Consider the following 19,261-nt stretch of genomic DNA (forward strand, 5'->3'; position numbering starts at 1 on the left):
AATTATTAGTAAGAAGTCATTCAGGGCACACAGTTCAGGCAGTTTATTATAAAGGAACTAAGTAGCAAGAAAAATGAGAGCACAGCAGCTACAAGGATTCAAAGCCTATGTTGCTGTGTGTTAATGTTGGGCACAATTTGGGTGAATGAGCATTTTGTTTTTAACAGCCAAGTCTGGAAAGCCCCCTGGTCATAATTAGATGTTGAAGGTCTCATTCTGCTGCGCATTATTTCTTTATCTCAAGGCCATATTTTGTGACTATTAGCTGTGCTCACCTTTAGTCTGTGAACAAAGAGTTGGCCCTGAGAGAGCCGTACCTGCGACTGCAACCTGGGAGACCACAGCAGTGTTAAATACAAGCAGCCTTTGATCACACTCTCCTTGGCTGAATCAGAGAGATCAAAGGGGCTGTCTTTTTCCACCACTCTTTTGAAAGGAGCGCCACGCCTTTTTGTGGCCTGCAGCAATCAGGAATGGGAAATGGGAATGAAACTATTAGCAGTTTGTGCTGGCAGATGCTGTTACGGCGAAGATTTGTGAGAACTGTCAGCACTGCTGTGCAAACGGACTGAGTGCTGTAAGTCTGTCAGTGAGTGTCTTCTTCAAAGGTATCAAAGCAATGTAAAATCAATGTTTATTGTGTTAGTGCTAAGAAAGTGCGGTAGCCTACAAAAAGGAGATGACCACTCTGAGTCGACCATATGTTGCTGTATCCATTATCACATCCTGATAGCTGCAATTTATCAAAATATCACTGTAAAACAGATTTGAGGTGCTCATCCAAGATGGGTGCTCCTCATTTGGAATAATGACACAGCAAAGTGCTTGTGCATATTGTCTCCAGCAATTATATATACATATATATATATAGCTCTCAATAGCATGTCAATAAAGTCTTTATCATTACTTCTGTTGGCGTCGCGAAAGGTGGAGTGCCAAGAAAAACAGATCAGCACAGTAAGGAGCAGACTTTAAGGGAAATGTGTAAGCAAAAACCAAACAGTTTTTTTAACATGCTGGAACAAACTGTGGGATTGTCCAGTGGTCCATCTCTGACTATAGACTGCCCCGGTGCTAGCTCAGCAGCTGTGCTCCCTTATCCTGGGTCAGACATGAAAATGTATGTGTTACAGCCCATAAACAGATGGTAAATGGGAGAAACAAGCACAAAACAAACCGTTACCAGGCAACAAAAGTACAATTTTATCCCCACCGAAGGAGTGGGTGCTGAGTTTGTTTGTGTTTCGCTCTCACTTTGTGTGTGTGTGAGTGTGTTAAATTACACTTCTCATCTCGTCCATATTTTAATGTCTGTGCAGAGCAGCAGAGGAGAGTGAGTAGCAGCTGCAGTATTTGTCAAGATTTTGAAGGAAATAGTCATTGTTGCTGCATCTGTTCCTTCCTGCCTCTCTATCCCCTCACTGGCTGATGTCTCTGTTTCCTTCCTACCCTTCTTCGGGCTCCTCTGCTTTACCTCCAACTAAATGTCAGGGAAATGTCACATTAATTATTCTCCAGAAGACTTCAGCCCCAATTTGAAGCTCCCCTCTCTCTCTGTTTACGTTCTTTGTAAGCCACAGCATTGTCCGTCTCCCTCTGTCTCAAATCAGATTTGAATCACCATAAAATGGGATTGTGTCTAACCGCTGGCAAACCAGTGCCTAGCCGTCAGATTGCCGCCAATAAAAGGCTTTCCACCTGCAGGAGCATTTATGTAACGTCATATTAGATTTGACTGGTTTATGTCATTAGTATTAGATTAAGAGGCCGTGAGTATAAGACTGTCATATACAAATTCATTTGAATGTGAAATGCATGAATCTCCTCAGTAACTAGAAGATTTATAATTCTGAAGAAAATTTATTTGAAATTTCACTCAGTTTGCCATTGTTCAATATTTGCTTCTTCTTAGACATCCAATGTATTTAACTGCCTTTGAGATGAACATTTATCAAATTCTGTTTGAATGCTGAGTTGAAAAATTTCATCCAGTGTCAAGATTGTTCAGCTTCAAACATTTTATGGAGAAAATTAAAACTAAACATGAATTTGGCTGTCATTTATGTTCTCCTGCTTTCAATTCTGTGCCCATCAGTATTGTTTTCAAAATGGCAGGCAACAAATTCCAATTATGCTCCTCTCATGTTACACTTAAGATGACATATAACCGCAGTTTGGCTAGAGGCCTACTCATAAATCAGTCTGCAGGAGAATCCAAAGCATCAACAAGACTAGAATCCATCATTATTTCTGACAGCTGGAAATTCACAGACACTTAAATGGAGCTTACTGTATAGGAGGTAACATAAGAGCCAGACAGGAATGTCATGTCTCACATCATTCAGAGTCTGCTTTTTCAAGACTGAATAGCTTTGGACATATTTTCAAAATCCCATAAACCAATCTGTGGAGTCTGGTGGGAACCAAACGCGCGACCTTCTGCTGTTCTGGGGCAACTACGCTAACCACTCTGCTGCCGCACTGCCCCTCAGGCAGTTTCCTGAAACATTTTTTAACATCTAGGAGGAACCGGTTCAGTCTGGCCTTTTGTGTCCTCAAGGAGAACCAGGCCTGAATTGGCTTTAAATAGCTTTTAAGTTTGCAGGGGAAAGACATTATCAAGGTCTATGCCAGTGTTGTTTTCATGGTGAGTATTTAAGAGTTATTTTTTGGCACTGCTTATAACAGGTTATCAAACTGATTTGCCAGATCATCTAAAAACACGGTCAGGACTTAAAGGTGCAGTTAATTTTTAGGTCCTCTATGACAGGACTTTCTCTATAGCAATGACAAATGCCTGTTGCAGGAAAAAAAAAATTGTGATGTTCCCCAAGGGTCAATTTTCGGCCCACTGTTGTTTCCTGTTTTAGCTTTATTTTTTCATAAATGGTATTCCATTATTATGCTTGTGCATATACCTTGAATGGCATACCATGGTCCTTGTAGTGTAGCTTCACACCATCCTTAATGGTATCATAGGTTAGATGTCCAAAAACCTTTCAAAAACTGATTCATCAGCAAGTTATGCAGCTTGTCAAAACAACCAAGAATGCAATGTGTGTTTTCAACAATTCCTTTTAACCTTCCTTATTCCTTTCAGTTCCTTTATCCTTTTCTTAACCTCAAACACAACCCATGCAAATGTACCGGACGTCTTCCATCACAGCAACAAAAATGAAGGCGCTGTTGTTATTGGTATTAGCAGAGTATTTTACACAATGAAAAACAAGGAGAAGAAGTTTGTGAATTAAGTAGTATAGCAGTGAGTAAAAGTTGTATTAAGTATATCAAGCATATGGGCCTCTCAAGTCTGCCCGGCATAATATTTTCTTGTCAGGGATATATTTGTATGAGGGCATGATTATGTAAGACAAAGCACAAACACTGCACGCTCATATACATAGAACAAAGTGCATTTCTAATTGCTAAACAAAGTCCTCAGAACAAATACAGAGCACAATGATGAATAATTTAACCCCTTTGTCAAATTTCCTATCATCATCCAACATTTAAATTGTGAGATGGTGCTTTCAAAACATCCCTGAAGTTGCTGTTACTTGGTCACATATTGCTTGTGTCTGGGAATGTTAGAAAGAGCGAAGAGAAAATACGCATCCTCCGAGTATCAAGTGTCATTTGTAGCTTGCAAGAAGCTGCATGGTGACCGTGCAAGTCACAAACTTATGCTCGATAGGGGATGAAGGAGAAATACCATTTGAGGATTGTTGTCTGTTTTTGTGCAGTGCAGTGATATGAAATGGGATCACGTGCGCCCAGCGACTGAGTGCCTCAGCGAATGCTTTCAATGCCAGTTGCCCTCCATGCTTGTCACACTGTCTGCTCATCAACAGCAGTGGTTGTGTCTCTTCTAACTTGCCCTGAAGTGTACAGCTATATGAAATGCAACTATAAATAATAATATAATTTGACTGCAACCTCCGGTCAATGTTCACTTAAACTCAACCTGTCAAACTTGATTTAGTCCTTGTCTATGTTGTGGCTATAGAGTGCTTAATTAGTGGCTGAGAAGGCTGAGAAAATGAATCAACAGCTCTGACTTATGACCAATTTCCACAGGAACAAAAACAAACACACCCACACACCTTCATTTGCATAGTATGAAGTTGCTGATTGTAAAATTGAGATGGTAACAGCCCTTTCTGAACATACCAGTATTTTACTGCTATTTCAGTCTAAATCAAATAGGACAAAGAGGTAATGACAAAATTGACGTTTGGACTTTGGACTGACAATGACTATGTTTTGTTTTGGTTTTTTTTTTTGGTGGGGGGGTGGGCTCAGAGTTTCCAGTAAAGTTTTGAGGCAGATAGGGAGCTAACTTTTGACCAGATGGATGGTTGCTTGCAGAGGATTTGTGTAACTGCTGAGCAATTATGATCATGATCTTATAATGCAGAGATGGCTTGCTTCCTTATCCTGAGTCCTTACTGCCAAATTCGTCTGCATATCACAGCCACAGCCAACACTTTTAGAACCCCCCCTCCCCAGAAAAAAAAAGGAATTAATATCTGATTTGGCCTCCTCCAGAGAATGTCTCTCCTCCCATATGGTGAGGATTGAATCAAGTTTGTGGGAGCACAAGTTAAAGAAAAAATAATAATAATATTTTTGACTCAGACTGGCAGCCAAGTTAATTTGGTTAAAAAGACACAAACACATTTGTTAGATTTTGTTTTATTGCCATCCAAACTCAAACCTGCATTCATTCATTTTAACAGCATACCAAATATGTTGTAAACATAAGATTGAACTGCTATCACCTTAAAAGCTGATGTTCTTTGTCAAACTCTTGCAATCTTTGCACATTCTGCAGAGCAGCATTTTATCCTGTTGGACATCTGGATGCACACGGTCCAACTCCTCATCACTCACAGCTGAATACAGGTCTGTCTTTCTGCACCAAAAAACATTAACAACGAGTAATGTTCCTGTGTGTGTGGTTGTGTCCAAAGCGGTGGAGTACTTCTTCTAAATTTGCAGCCAATATCTTTGTCGGAAAGTGAGGAAATAACGCCAACAACTTCAATAAATTCATCTTCACTGTCTCTGTGACCTGACAGCAGCTGCAGCCCTCTCCTCTCTGTCTCTTCCTTTCAGATGGAGCTACCAAACTCAGCTGTTTCTGTCAAAGATAACGTTTTGTGTCGGGCTTTAATACAAGCTAGGCTAGTGGACGTTAGCATTAGAGCTGACCAGTTAGCTTACGTTACAAGCTAACTGCGCTGTTTCTTACCTTGCTCTACGTTTCTGGTCCCAGCTTCACCGTCGCCACCTTTTCACCTTTTTTAGAAAATTTCTTAACCCTTTATTTTCTTATCCTCTTTTATTTTCCTTTCTGGGCACCAGACTGATGCTGACTGGGCATTTTCCTACCGAACTTCAGACTACAGAAAACAGCCTGGCAGGGTGGCAGTGCTAACCACCGCACCACCATGCTGTTCATTTAAACAGCAGAAAAAAATCGGTAGATCAGCATCCTCCATCTGTATTTCTCTTTTACATACCAAAGTGGGAAATAAAAATATGACATATTTTTTAATGTATTTTTTATTATAAATATGATATATATGATAGATATCTACTTTATTTAACCTGAGGGAAATTTACTTACATGCAACACGCACAACAGACAGACAATAAGACACACAGAGACATGCTGCCTCACCTTTACACTGCAATGTGCTTTACTTCCCAACATGACTGACACACAGCTCGTTTTTGTAGAGATTAGATGATGAAAGGTTTACAAACACAAAACAGGCTCAGCAATGGAGGAACTATATTAAAATGTGTGTTGATACTTGTGGCACATGAGGTGCTAAAACAGCTGTTTAATATCCACACAGCTCCACTTTAGGGGATCTGCCCTGAGTCTCACATTCACTTGTCCCATGGCCGCTGCGCAGTGTGTGGCTTTGTGGGTAATGTGTGACGTAGTCAGCACGTAGCCATGTTGTGTTGTGTGTTTGTATCTCTCTCCGGTGAATGGTGTGAGAAGTAACGCCAGCTGTAGCTGCTGTAAGCTTTATAGTCAGTGTGATGAAACTCAAGTACTGTGTTGTGATGTTGAAGGAAGAAAAGAGCTGAATAAAGCCGGTCCATGTGTTCAGGTACTTCATCTCTCCTCTTCTGTGTGTGCGAAATCAGCTGCCAGTTACCATGGTAACCAGCATCCACAAGCCAAGCTAAGGTGAAACATACTTAGCTTGATAGCTAGCTACACTAGAATAAGCTGAGCTAGCTAAAGTGCGGAGCTGTGATTCTAACTCACTAATTCTCGCCTCCATTTTTGCCGTCATCCTGCATCTATGACAAAAGGTACAATCATAAAAGGAGGCAGAGGAGGAACTAGACATGGAGCACACAGGACAGTCTATTAATCAAGGTGAATAGCAGAGACAGAAACACAAGGTAACACACAGCAAACCGTCAGAGACCGGACCCCCACAGACCTCCAGAGTTTGAGACTGTGTTCATTGTGTCCATATAAAATATGTTTTGTACAGATGAGAGACTAGACCAGAGACTAGAGACGAGACCAGAGGTCTCCAAATCCGGTCCTGGATGGTTCCTGATTCCAATGAGTGACTCCTGATCAGACTTCAGCAGAGCTTGATGACGAGCTGATCATTTGAATCAGGTGTGTTGGAGCAGGAAACATCTAAAACCTGCAGGACAGTGTCCCTCCAGGACCGGAGCTGGAGACCTCTGGACTGGACCGGATCCCTCCAGAGACCGGTTCTTGGAGGGCCTCTTTAACTGAAGGTATTTTTGATCTATAAACATGTCTGTAGCAGAAACACGTCACTGTATTGTATAATGACAATAAAGCTACTTTCCTTTCCTTTATTTCCTGACGTATTTTTTCATATATATACTTTTACTTAAGTAATATTTTGACGAAGCTACTCTTACTTGTATTGGACTAATATTTGACAAGGAGTATCTGTACTTTTACTCAAGTAGTGAAGTTGTGTACTCTCTCCACCTCTGGCTGTAACTGAAAATAATGCTGAAGGTAGTGGAATTAAAGCAAAACACTTAAATGGATGGATAGAAAACCAAAAGAATGGGTTGAAACATGTTAAGATGGACCTTGCAGTTGATGGAAACTACAAAGTGGAATGTTAATTCATGGCACAAGTGATCATTTTCACAAAGCCGTGTGATTCATTTTGTCATATTTAGGTACTGATATCTTGCAGAGTTGAATCTCTACACTGCATAGTTTTATGTTGATGCATTTGCATACATTTGCATACAGTATTGAATGTAACAATCTGCAGGCTCAAGTTTTACTGTTAGAGGAAAAATCACAGATGAAATCATAACGGCACATTTTGGTTTTTATGCCTCTTAAGTAAAAATACATACTATTTAACCAAGAAACCCTACAAAACATGCAGAAGTCCGCTAAGTCCTGATAATCCCCAGGTTTTAGCTGTTTTTGTCACAGTCAACAGTCTGCTGGGTAGATTATACAACACCAGCACATGGCAACAGTGCGGGAAAGATGATGGGATTCTCAGTATAATTTCATTTCATAATTTCACTTAAATATTCCTGAAAAATTCAACGGTGAGCATAAACAGTGAAAGAAATGAGGGAACTGAGGTGATCAATTATCTTATAGAATTTGTTAATGCTGAACAGAGGTTTTGGAAAGAAATAAGTACTATTCAATAGCTGGTTTGACATTGAGCTCAATATTTTGGTGCTCACTCACCATTTAGTTTCTCACGGCTGATGTGTGTTTTTTAGCATTCTACAAGTCATGTCATGCATTCCATAGAGATTAGATCAAGGGTTGTGATGTTGTCTCAGCTTTGCTAGTTTCCATTTGGGCACTGTTATGGTACGTTTCACTGCTGCAGAACAGGTTTCTGTTCTTTGTGTTACATCCTCATTTACTATGAGGTCTATGTGTTCTAACTATTCGGTTGCGAAAAATATGGGTTGCATGTGTCATGAATTAAATATCAGTTGTCAAAGCAATGAAGGTCAAATAGCGAAGTGACTGCAAAGAGTATTTGAAAAGAAAGGCTTAACAAAAAATAAGAATGTATTTTAAATCTGAAACATGATTTAATCGCTGAAAACACCATCATTGCTCAAAAAACATCTTGTGACGTGGACAGTGAGACACAGGGGCAGGTCAAGAAACCTGCATTGCATCTGCAGAGCTAGACGGCTCCTTTGTTCATTCAATTTGGCGTTGAGTGGTTATGTGAGCACTGAGTGAAAGACACTAAGACATCACCGTCCCCAAGAGGAGGGAAGCCTGAGGAGCAAAGAGTGTGAGTGCAAAAAAACAAAGCTAGATCAAAAGATCTGGAGAGATGGAGAATGTAAAAACAAAAGAGAAAATAATTGTGTGCCGTGTTGGTTGAATCTGATCCAGAGAAACATAAAATGAAGAAGATGGTTTATGACTCAGGGAAAAACCTAGAAACTAGTGGATGAAGATGACTATTGAGCATTCACTCTTATAGCCTCCGGAAGGATCTGCAAATTCCAGGTTGCTAGTTCATAAGGTTGTGGCTGCAATTTGCACGGCATGAGTCAACACCTGTCATCACATTGGGTCGCAATTCTAAATATTATAATAAGGATTAGTACAGTGCAGTTTTAATTTTGGAATGAAACACTCACTCTGCTTTCTGAGGCGCATTCATAATATCAAATGTCTTTAGGTAATTGAAATTAATTAAAAGAAACAGAAAAACCGGCACAAAATGGGACATAACCTCAAAGATCACTTGACCAAGTTTAACAGCTACACAAAAATTAGAGTTAGCTGAACACGAATGACCTAAAAACTTTGGGGGAAATTTAATGAATTGCTTCCATTGAGAAAACTAGCCATATGATTCTGTGTTTGCCTTCAAACCAAATAAAATTGTAAAGAATCATGCTCAAACACAGGACACATTCCCAGAGGCTACAGGAACAAAAGCATCTGTTTAGTATTTTGTTAATGCTTTGAGAGTGAAAAACAAAAATGCAGCATTGAAAACACAAAAATTCACTCTAATTATGAGGTGTCTCTATAGATGCATATTTTGCTACAAAGTCAGGTTAGAACATAGATGCCCTGTAGAGAAAACATGCATAGTTAAAATAATTGTAAAATATTCAGCATTTTGTGAGAGAAAAGACTTCTAAAGCAATCTGAGTTTAGGAAAGAAGATTTATGTAATTCCTTTCTATGTCTCAGCTAAATTTGATACATTGCAAAATCTATCCAAAAAAATAAATAAAAAGCAGTGATCAACCTTCGTTCTTTCTTCTTGGCTGTGTGATGGGTAGTTTACGTTTTATCGCGGATGTGTTAGTTTTAATCGTACAATTGGAGTGACGCATAGGTCATACTGTACAATGAAACACAGACTATGCTGTCGAAGTCTGTGAGTGAGTGATTACAGTGGAAACTCTCTGTCAGTTCTGCAAAAGCTCGGCTCAGCCTCAAGGAGAGCGCACGTCGACGTGTCACAGCTGCTGAATCACACACCAACCCATGATGGTATGAAGGGAAACTCTGATGCCATTATGACTGAGCAACAATCTTCCCAACTCTGACAGTCAGTCGGGAAACTGAGAGTTTGAGTTATGTGGATTTCACAACTATTGCTGGTTGGCGAGACAGCACTGGTTTTCTCTGTCTCACTGACGGAGATGCAAATAGCAAATTAAAGCTATACACCAAGGTGCGACTTTGCGCAGGAATATGAGGAAGATTTGAATGGCAATGTTTTCAAATCAAATGAAAATGAAAAGCCAATTTTAGTGGTAAACGGGGCTTCTGTTGAATTCCCACTGAGCTGTTGGCATTTTGGGCTACACTGATTACACACTTTTTGCAGCTTCACAATATTGTGATAGAAAAAGTAGGCTATTTTGCTGTGCCAGTCTGAACTGCGTGCGGTGCGTGCTGACCTATGTCTCTCCCAGTGCGTGAGCCAGATCCAGTTGAGCGGTTAGATCCATCAGTTTGGAAGCAGAAGGAGAAAGCCGAGGAACTGGATGAAGGTTGAAACTGAAAAGGAACAGGGAAATGTTAGATACAGATATAGGCCCATACAGGGGAAGTACTATGTAGAATCGGGACTAAGGGTTACATGTCGAGTTGGACCTGTGGCCTTTTGTCATGTCTTCCCCTCTCTCTCCCATCCTGCCTCTGTCACTGTAAGTATCTTCATACACGCCTGCAGGGTATTCTGAATTCCCTGGAAAAAGTCACAAAACACTGTAAATTCATACAGCTTGAACTACCACTTAAAAAAAATGTATCTGTGTTGTTATATTGCTGCAAATGAGTACGAGCATAAAAGTTGAGGGCCCCAGTGCATCTTATGACATTTTCTATGTGCTGTATGGTAATTTAGTGAATATAAATTCTTTCTTTCTTCCCTTTATCATATCTTACACACACAACATGAGTGGCGCTGCAGAGACCACGTCACATTTACTGTGACACTCCTGCACACCATAACCAATCTTAAACATGTGTATCTGTGCACAGAGCAACACAGGCTGTAAATCTGAACTCACTGGTCTGGAAGCTGCTCCACTTGTTGTTGCCACTGGTGGATCATTGGCGGATTTTATTGCACCGTGCAGGTTGTGTGGAAAGGTGAATGAATGACATTGTGGAAAGTGTGAAGGCCAGAGGCAGAAATAGAATCCACTAAGGTGAAGGAGAAGCATCCATCATGCCAGCAGCTGATTGTGAGAGTAGCACTTGACTGCTGGAGCGAGAAGCCGTTCACCTTGATGAGCACTTTCTGGGACTGCTTTCAAGTTTCTGCACACCCAAATGCGGAGACACTCACATGCTGTCTTTCTCTCTCTAACACGCACGCAAACACGCACTACATCATCACAATTACAGTATTTTCCATCATGCCTTAGCTGTGTCTTAATTCAGGGGGCCCCTCTTCCAAGGGCAGTGTGATGACCGATTGTGTCACAGCAGCATGAATAAGTTGTCCCACTTTGCAGGCTCCTTCAGATTTGACCAAGAAAGCTGAGTTGGGTGTCAAAACTAACCTTGTTCTTGTTCTGCGAATCCAATATGACATGTTCACATCTTCCAGTGGAAGTTGTTCAAGACTTGTCTTATTGTATGATTTTCTTTCCCCCCATGCTTTTGTCCTCTTCCCATTTCTCTCAATTTCCCTTCAGCTGCCATCACCAACCTGTTTACAAGTTTGCTGTCACTATTGCCATGGCAACTGTCATTTCTGTGATGCTGAGACTTGCAGCTGTCTTCTTTTCTGGCATCATTGTTGCCTGACAGGGTGTGTGTGAGCAAGAGCTGGTGTCCAACACTCTTTCAAGTCACTTTAAGAAACAGGAAGACAGTTTTCTTTTTTTTTTTCTTTTTTTTTTTTTTGCAATATTAGTGCAAAGCTGCAGGTTTATAACCAAATGCTGCACCGATTAGTGTTTTATGGTTGGAAATCAACCCACAACTGACTTTAGGCCTTAAAACGTGTCAGTACTATACTTATCCTTGTGCGTTCATGCACTCCAAAGTGGTAGGTACACGTGTCTTCTGTTGGAAAAATAGAAACACAAACTTTACCTGCATGCTAGTTTTTGTTCACACAATAAGAAAATCAGATGACAATGAGATGACGATCGGAAGTATGATTATTATTGAATTGCATCCAAAAATGCAAGATGTGTAAGTGTTATAGACTCACACCAACACCAATTCTATGTGGCATATTTTCTGGAAAATGTTATTCTTACTTTAGAGTTTCCTTCCTGGTCAGTGTTGAAGCAATTGCATCACATCATTTCTACGGATTTTTCAACCGAAGATTTACGCCCAACCAACCTTCCGCATTCCTGACTTCTTTGCTGCCCTTGCTGTCCTTGCTGTGTGTGTATTCCACCCACTTCCAATGTTTGCTCGCTAAATTGAGTTAGTCCATAATTTACATTATGGACAAGGCTTATGCATCTACTCATCTCCTCTACTAGAGCCTGAGTAGATAGTATGATGATATAATCAAGTTATCATTTGTGAAGTCAATCTTTGCTCAATATACTTATTTAAATATATCTACATCTATTTAATATTTTTAAGATTTTTTTTTATCAGAGAAGGGTTTTACAGTGGTGCTTCATTTACAAAAACTTGGAGTTGGATCTGCGTGGACATATGTGTGTAAAGGATTTATACAGTGCACATTCTCAGTTTTTACCTTTCTTTGAATTTCTCAGATTTTTCCTTTTTCATTCTGTGCTACTTTGTGCTATGCAGAGTTCAACATGACATTCGCTGATTTCTGCAATATGTAAACTCTCATGGACTGCAAGACTGCATGACTCATTATTACACAATATCATAGCAGTAGCCCTGACGGATGTGAAATATGACTGCTCATCATGTCTAGAACAAGTTATTTGTGCAGTGGGGGAGCTTTCATTGGGATTTTTTTTCCCCTGCATTTAATGACCAGTTGAAGCAAAACAATCTTTTTCACACATTGCCTTATATCCAATAGCTCTCTATACATTTTCCTCAATTCAGATATGCCCCTGCACAACAATGTCCGCAATGTTTTTCACGTCTCTGCAGTCCTCAAAAATGCTCTGTACTCCAAGTTGAAATTCTTGATGAAAACAGTCTCCTTTGGTGTTCCAGACCAGGCCCTATGATGTTTCTATTTATACAGTCACCATAGACCAGGCTGAGTTTAAATATAGATGCTGAGTCTGGATTCTCTGAAATGCATGAATAATTGAGAGGGAGAGGAGATGAGGTGGGATTCATTCAAGAGATGGATGTCCAGGCATAGATTTCCTACCTACATTAATGGTTTGCTGAATGGGGTTGCAGTGTGCTTTGTGCATGCAAGGTCTGCATGAGTGAGGGACAAGTTTGATGAAGGAAGCCCAAAAAATGGCTTGTTCAGACTCCCTGGCCTCAAACCTTAGATTGTGTTGAATGACAGAATAAATATTTAGAGAGCTAATGTATTACTAAATGTTGGTGATCATTTGAATGCTCCTACTTGCTTTCAATCTTGTGAAAATCATAAACGACAGAATATTGCAGGTGTGTCAGGTGTGTTAGTGGAAACAAGGTTAAATGGGCTGTTTCCTAAATTCATTAAGTGGTCCGAATGACAAATCAAGCACACCAGTATGATTTTGAGTTCATGTGCAGATTATTTCAGAAAAATATCATGCAAAAGGGTTAAAAAGAAAAAGACACATACAAGGTTTTAAATGTAGTCGCCTGAATGTTAGAGAAGCAATGTCATGACCACCAGGTCACCAGCTTGCATCGACCAGCCAAAACTGACCACATCTCCTGTGACGAGTCATCACGTACAACTTGTTCATTTTGGAAAGATGTTGTGGGACGGTTTAGAAAAACATGAGCCTGCAGCTCAAAGTTGGAGCCAGAAGTGATGCAGGGTGGGAAGGATACAGCCAAGCCACTGCAAAAGTGCGTGTGTGTTTCAAGCTATCATGCTGGGGGAAACGTGGAAGACACAATCTCCTCCCGTCTCCATGGAAACCCCATCTCTTTCACAGGCAGAGAGGCAGAGCCCTTCAACATTCAGAATCAGGGGTGTGAATTATTCCACATTATTCAATGCTCACAATATTATACACACACAGCCAACCGCTGACATTAACGTCTTGATGAAGATCCATCATGTCGTCATGCGATGCCTGTTTGTCCAAGTGGTATGAATGTATGGCAACAGCTGCACCTGAGGAGGGCGTCGGGCAGTTTTAAAGACTTCTTCATGAAGTATTTCTTCCCTTTTCTGATTGTAATGAGGGATATTACTTTAATATGAGAAACTAAGCCAAAGTGCCATTGATCAATGTTAACCAACTGAACTGATAAGCCATCCAGCACTTAAACAAGGTATCCCAGCAACCGAGACGCAAACTGTCTGACACAAATAAAAGAAAATCCTGGAGACTGGAACAGTACAGATGGTTCAAGGCTGGGTGAGCTTCAAATAAGGTACAAATCAGGGATTGAGGGAAGGAGAGAGAAGGGGGTGGGAGAGGCAGAGAGAAGGAGACTCTGTCAGACTTGCTTTTCACAAGCAGGTCCACGTAGCCACCTCCTGTCGAGCTTCAAGGGGGTTGTCATGGTGACAGTGGCTGGCAGTCAGGGCTTGGAGAGTGTTGCATGGTATCCCTGTGGTCTCAGATGTGGCTCAGGGGATGATGGGATAGCGAGTCAACTAGTCAGGGGTCTTAGTGTTAATAATTTTATTCACCTCAGCGTGAACGCACCACGACCAAAACCTTATCAGGCCATGGCTATTTAATTGCCAAATAGAAGTTGAGGTTTATGACTTGTCATGATCAGGAAAATGTGATGATGTGATGGTGAGAGCTGGGACAACGGTGCTAGGACTCACAGGAACAGGAGCTTCCACTGCACAGCACTTGTGAGAGAGGTGCCTGTGTTGTGCCCTGAAACAGGAAAACAGTGAGATGAGAGGGATGAAAACACACACAGCTCTCGCCTTCACTCGTCTGCACTGAATGTATTTTGCTCACATTAACTACAAATAAATCCAAACGCCTCTGCGAATACAGTCAGTCTCAGGGCCATGGCTATCCTTATACACTTCTGCATAATGAAAATTGGGTTTTTAAACTGTATACACAACATGAACTGAAACAATGAAATACGTTACATTTACTTTAACTGGCATATTTTAGCTGACACGTTAGCTGACTTACTACACTTGAAATGCGATGACATTCTGGTTTTAAGCACCTCGCAGAAAGTCACAGTAACTTATCTGAAATACAAACGATGACGAAACTACAGTCGGACGACATCAGTAGCTAGCTTAGCTTACACGGTGACGGAGCTAACCCGAAGTGGTTTAACGCAATAAAAGTTACACAACGTCTTTCTCACAGTGAACAATACTGCTAGTGACGATAAACAACATATGTCGCTAGGTTAATAGTGATTTGTGTACAGTAGTTACCTGAAAATGGAGAAAATAGTGAGACGACAGGATGAAGAAACGCACACACTCTGCTGCACTGAACTTGAGGGAGAGGAGCGCGCGCCTTCCCTTATCTGAGCACTGAGGCATTACTGAACGATCGATGCACAATCAACCTAGACGTAAACGCAAATCACCAATTCATATTATTTGCTCTGGCTGCGTATTCTTCACAGTTTTAACATTAACCTTAGCGGCACAGAAATAACAGCACAAGAAGTACAAATGGATGAAATTATGTCTTCTGCTGGGAGTCTGGGAATTCCTGAGCAACCTGAACAGCGGGTTCACATAAATCTTATGTGTGGCTAGCATTAAGAGTGCTAGTAGCCACTCTCTAAATTAATTGCTCTGGTTCAGCATTTATTTTCATTTTCTAAATACTGCTTTTATAGTTTCATCGTTCAGTCAGCTAATTGTGCGGCCAAGAAGCAAAAACACTGGACCAGAATGCTGACATTTTAGGAGTTCTTCTTATCAACATTCGACATCTTCTACTGCTTATCTGTTTCCAGGTCGTGGAAGTGCTGGAGCCAATCCATGCTCACATTAGGTGAGGGCGGGGTAAAACCTGGACTGATCACCAGTCCATCACATTGCCAACACATAGAGACAGACAGAGACCAACAACCACTCACACTCACACTACACACACTACCTACAGACCATTTAAACCCAAATATGCATGTCCTATGCATGAGAACATGCAAAGTCTGCACAGGAAGTGAACCTGTAACCTTCTTGTTGTGGGGCTACAGTACTAACATTTGTAAATATTACAAATAAGTCTACCAACAAAAAGCAAGGTTCAAGGTTCCATCCTTGTTGGACAAGCACTGGATACACAGATGAATACACACAATCCTGACAAAACCAGCACAAAGAAAATTAATCACATCTGCGGGGACGTAGCCAACATAAAAACAGGCCACTGAAAGTAAAAACGCTGGTGAGAGAGCAAACAACAAATACAACCTCACTTGCCCAGGAATCATTACAAATCACTTTCTTCCTCTCTTGAGTCTCAAGTGTGGATGCCTCTGGGTAATTTGCTTTGTATATATATAATGTGCCATTCTGTGTAATGAATGTCATAGTCCACAGCACAGGGCTGTGTGTGCTTTTGTTTTGTTTTGGGTTTTTTTTTTATGGGAGGCGGTTAGGTATTATTCCTCACTCCAATTCTTGTCCAAGATATCTGTTCAGATAGCGTAATGAAAGTAGGTATCACCTTGTCCAGCCACGAGAGACAAAATCCGGTGCGATCTGGCTTTGTTTGTTTGTGAAAGAGTGATTTCCTGACAGGTTGTGCTCTCTCTTGCTCTCTGTCTATCTTAATCATCTTTTCCTTTCCTCTTGAAAAATATCCCCTCCCTCCATGGGCACACACTTAGTGTCAATTTTTTTATTTTTTTATTTTTTTTTGGGGGGGGGGGGGGCGGGTTATAAGTCTTCATCACGCAGTTCTGGCAAAACATACAAGACATATTCTTGTGTGTGGACACTATTAGCATATGCTTTGTTATGTGCCATACTGTTTCCACTGAGTCTATAAATAACCAGTAATCCTATTGATGCCATGACTTGTATGCATTATCCCATGTGGACTCCATTCGACCTTTTGCTCATCATATATTTTCTTTGTGGCTTCTTTTATGTGCACTGAAAGCTTTATTTCATATGTGAAGTGCAACGGTCTCATGAAATTACCACATTAAACAATCCAGGATTTAAAAAAAAAAAAAAAAGAAAGAAGAAGCTAGAGTCAACAGGGACGTAGACCAGTGGGAAATGTGCAGGGATTCCTTGTGGAACTTGACCTCATCACCATGATGCTACACAGCAGCATCAGTGTGCCTTCATTAGCGACCTTTTTATAGCATCACAATCCTATTACCGCTGCCCTTTTTTCATCCTGTTCTGCAATAGCTAAGATCTCCCCTGGCTTCAAGTTTGGGATTCGTCAGCAGCATCTCTATCTATTTTTTCTCACTCGTTGCATATTTTTTTGCGTGTGCTTCGTACCCTAGGAGTGAATTTTATTAGGTTGTTAATTATTTTGTAAGTTAGCACATTCTTTTCTCTTCTTGACAGTACTGTCCATTCTCTCCCTCTGCATTTTCATGCAGCCCTCGTCAGCTCCACCATAAGTGTGCCGACCCCAGCACCTCTCTGCTCTTCAACTCTTTGATTCAAATAGATTTCCTCCAGGGCTGAAGGAGAGGAGCACAAAGGGAAGGAAATAAACAGATAGGGTCATTATTCATGTCTGCCATGACGCTATGGCAACAGTGTCCTCCTGCTCTGATTGGTCATAGATAAGGTTGCCATCACTTTAACTCTTGGGAATATAGATTTCAAATATATTAGCCCATGTTGTCAATCACCTCCTAACAACTGTTGCTATTGCCTTATTTCTGCCAGTGTGCCTTCATTTCCTCTGGACAGTTTATGGGGAAACCCTGCATCACGTGTTCCGCTCCGTTTGTTTACACAAATGACTGTTTGACCAGTGTAAACAATTCATGGACGAGGCTGTGGTCGAGCTTGACCAAGTATGAAATTATTATTCTGGTTTCTAATTCAAATCAAATAGTCACTTTCTAAGTGTCGCAGGTGTCTTATAAAACTACATTTTGTGATTTATTTCATCATATAACACCCTAACCTCATTTGTGTGGGCTTTTGCCAAAACAGGATCTGTGTTCCAAATCCATCCTCCCACACGTCCTCTAAGTTGTGCTGTTTAGTCCTGTATCTGAATATTTTAGAGTCATTCCGGATGTTTAGAACAAGTATTGACAGTTATTTCATGAAATACTTCTGTCCTTTGTCCACTAAAGGAGCAGATTCTAATATTGTGTAGCAATGATTGGGAAACAGAATATCAGACCATATACCTTTATTCACAGGTCTTTTTGTGCTTTGTGGAGAGTTTGCATGTTCTTTGTCTGCATGGGTCCAAAAACATGCACATTAGGGGAACTGACTCTAAGTGTGAATATGTGTGGTTGTTTGTCTCCGTATTTTTACCCTCTGATAGACTACCCATTGCCGGGTGAAGCCTGCCCTCTCCTTGTGTCGGCTGGGATTGGCTCCAGCTCCCCGAGAGGCTCTGTAGATAAACGGTATAGATAATGGATGGAAGTACACGATTGAAGGACTGAAGAGTAATGCAACTTTTTTGCTGGCATCGCTCATTGTTGTATAACAGAGTCGTCACTTATTCATATCACACAAGCCTAAAAATAAAAAAACTTCAAAGTAATTGCTGTGATTGCAGGGGATCTGTCATAAAAGAGATGTAGTCTTCCAACAAGAACTTGCTTGTTGGCATGATTGGTAGAGTGTAGGTGGTGTGTGTTTGTGCTTGATGTTGCAATGATGTTTTCTGACAGACATCTCACTTATCTGCTCTTTATATTGTAAAGACATCACCTAGTGAAATTCCTAAAACACGTGATTTTGCATGTCCAACTCTGTATGTTGTGCTGTCACAACAGTCGGAGCAGTGACGGACAGTGACAGCCCCCTTTCCTCTCAATCTGGAGGTTGAAAGCTGTGTGAAACTGCATGAAGATAATATTTAGCAACCGCATGATGATGGTTTTAAGTTGTGTTCTTCAGTGACCAAAATCTAATGTCATTGTGTGACATGATTATGTATATTTTAGTTATGAGCGAAACCGAACAGTGCTTGACCATAACTATTCCGATTAGTCAGTGGACTTTGACACCAAACTAATTATTTTATCCGACCAAAATTTACCGTCTGTCCAATATGTTTCTGACATCACGATGAAGCCCGGTGCCTGCTGGGTCACTAACTAGTGAGCAGGGTCAGCACTCTGCGGAAACGGAGTACTCCTCTGATTAGCTGAGATAATGAGACGATGTTAAAGAGGTCATTCGAGAGCTCTGTCGGTGATCGTAGAGGTTTTCAGGTGAACTCCTGTTTTCTCTTCTAGCACCATCATGAGGTCAAAATTCATTTTGTCTAAACTTAAAAATACCTTCAAAGCAAACGTCCCATCATCCTCAGCCGTATCTTTTGTTTTTCGCAAGTCAGCAAAGTTCCAACATGCTAACATTGTAAACATTGTACCCGCTGATAATCAGCATTCGCGTTGTTATTGTGAACATAAAAAGTACAGTGACAATAGCTGTGAAAATGTCACCGTCACTGACGGTGTACTGATACCAATTTCAGATATTCTGTATTCTGT

At 40.8% G+C, this 19,261-nt stretch overlaps 1 protein-coding gene across 2 annotated transcripts in view; it reads left to right on the forward strand.

Annotated features, from left to right (window-relative positions):
- The window catches only part of kcnb1 (potassium voltage-gated channel, Shab-related subfamily, member 1), a 30,792-nt gene that overhangs the window by 4,415 nt on the left and 7,116 nt on the right, over nucleotides 1–19,261 (forward strand). The gene's annotated exons all lie outside the window — the stretch shown is intronic.

Source organism: Echeneis naucrates, chromosome 5 (assembly GCF_900963305.1).
Source record: "Echeneis naucrates chromosome 5, fEcheNa1.1, whole genome shotgun sequence".
Classification (NCBI taxonomy): Eukaryota; Metazoa; Chordata; class Actinopteri; order Carangiformes; family Echeneidae; genus Echeneis; species Echeneis naucrates.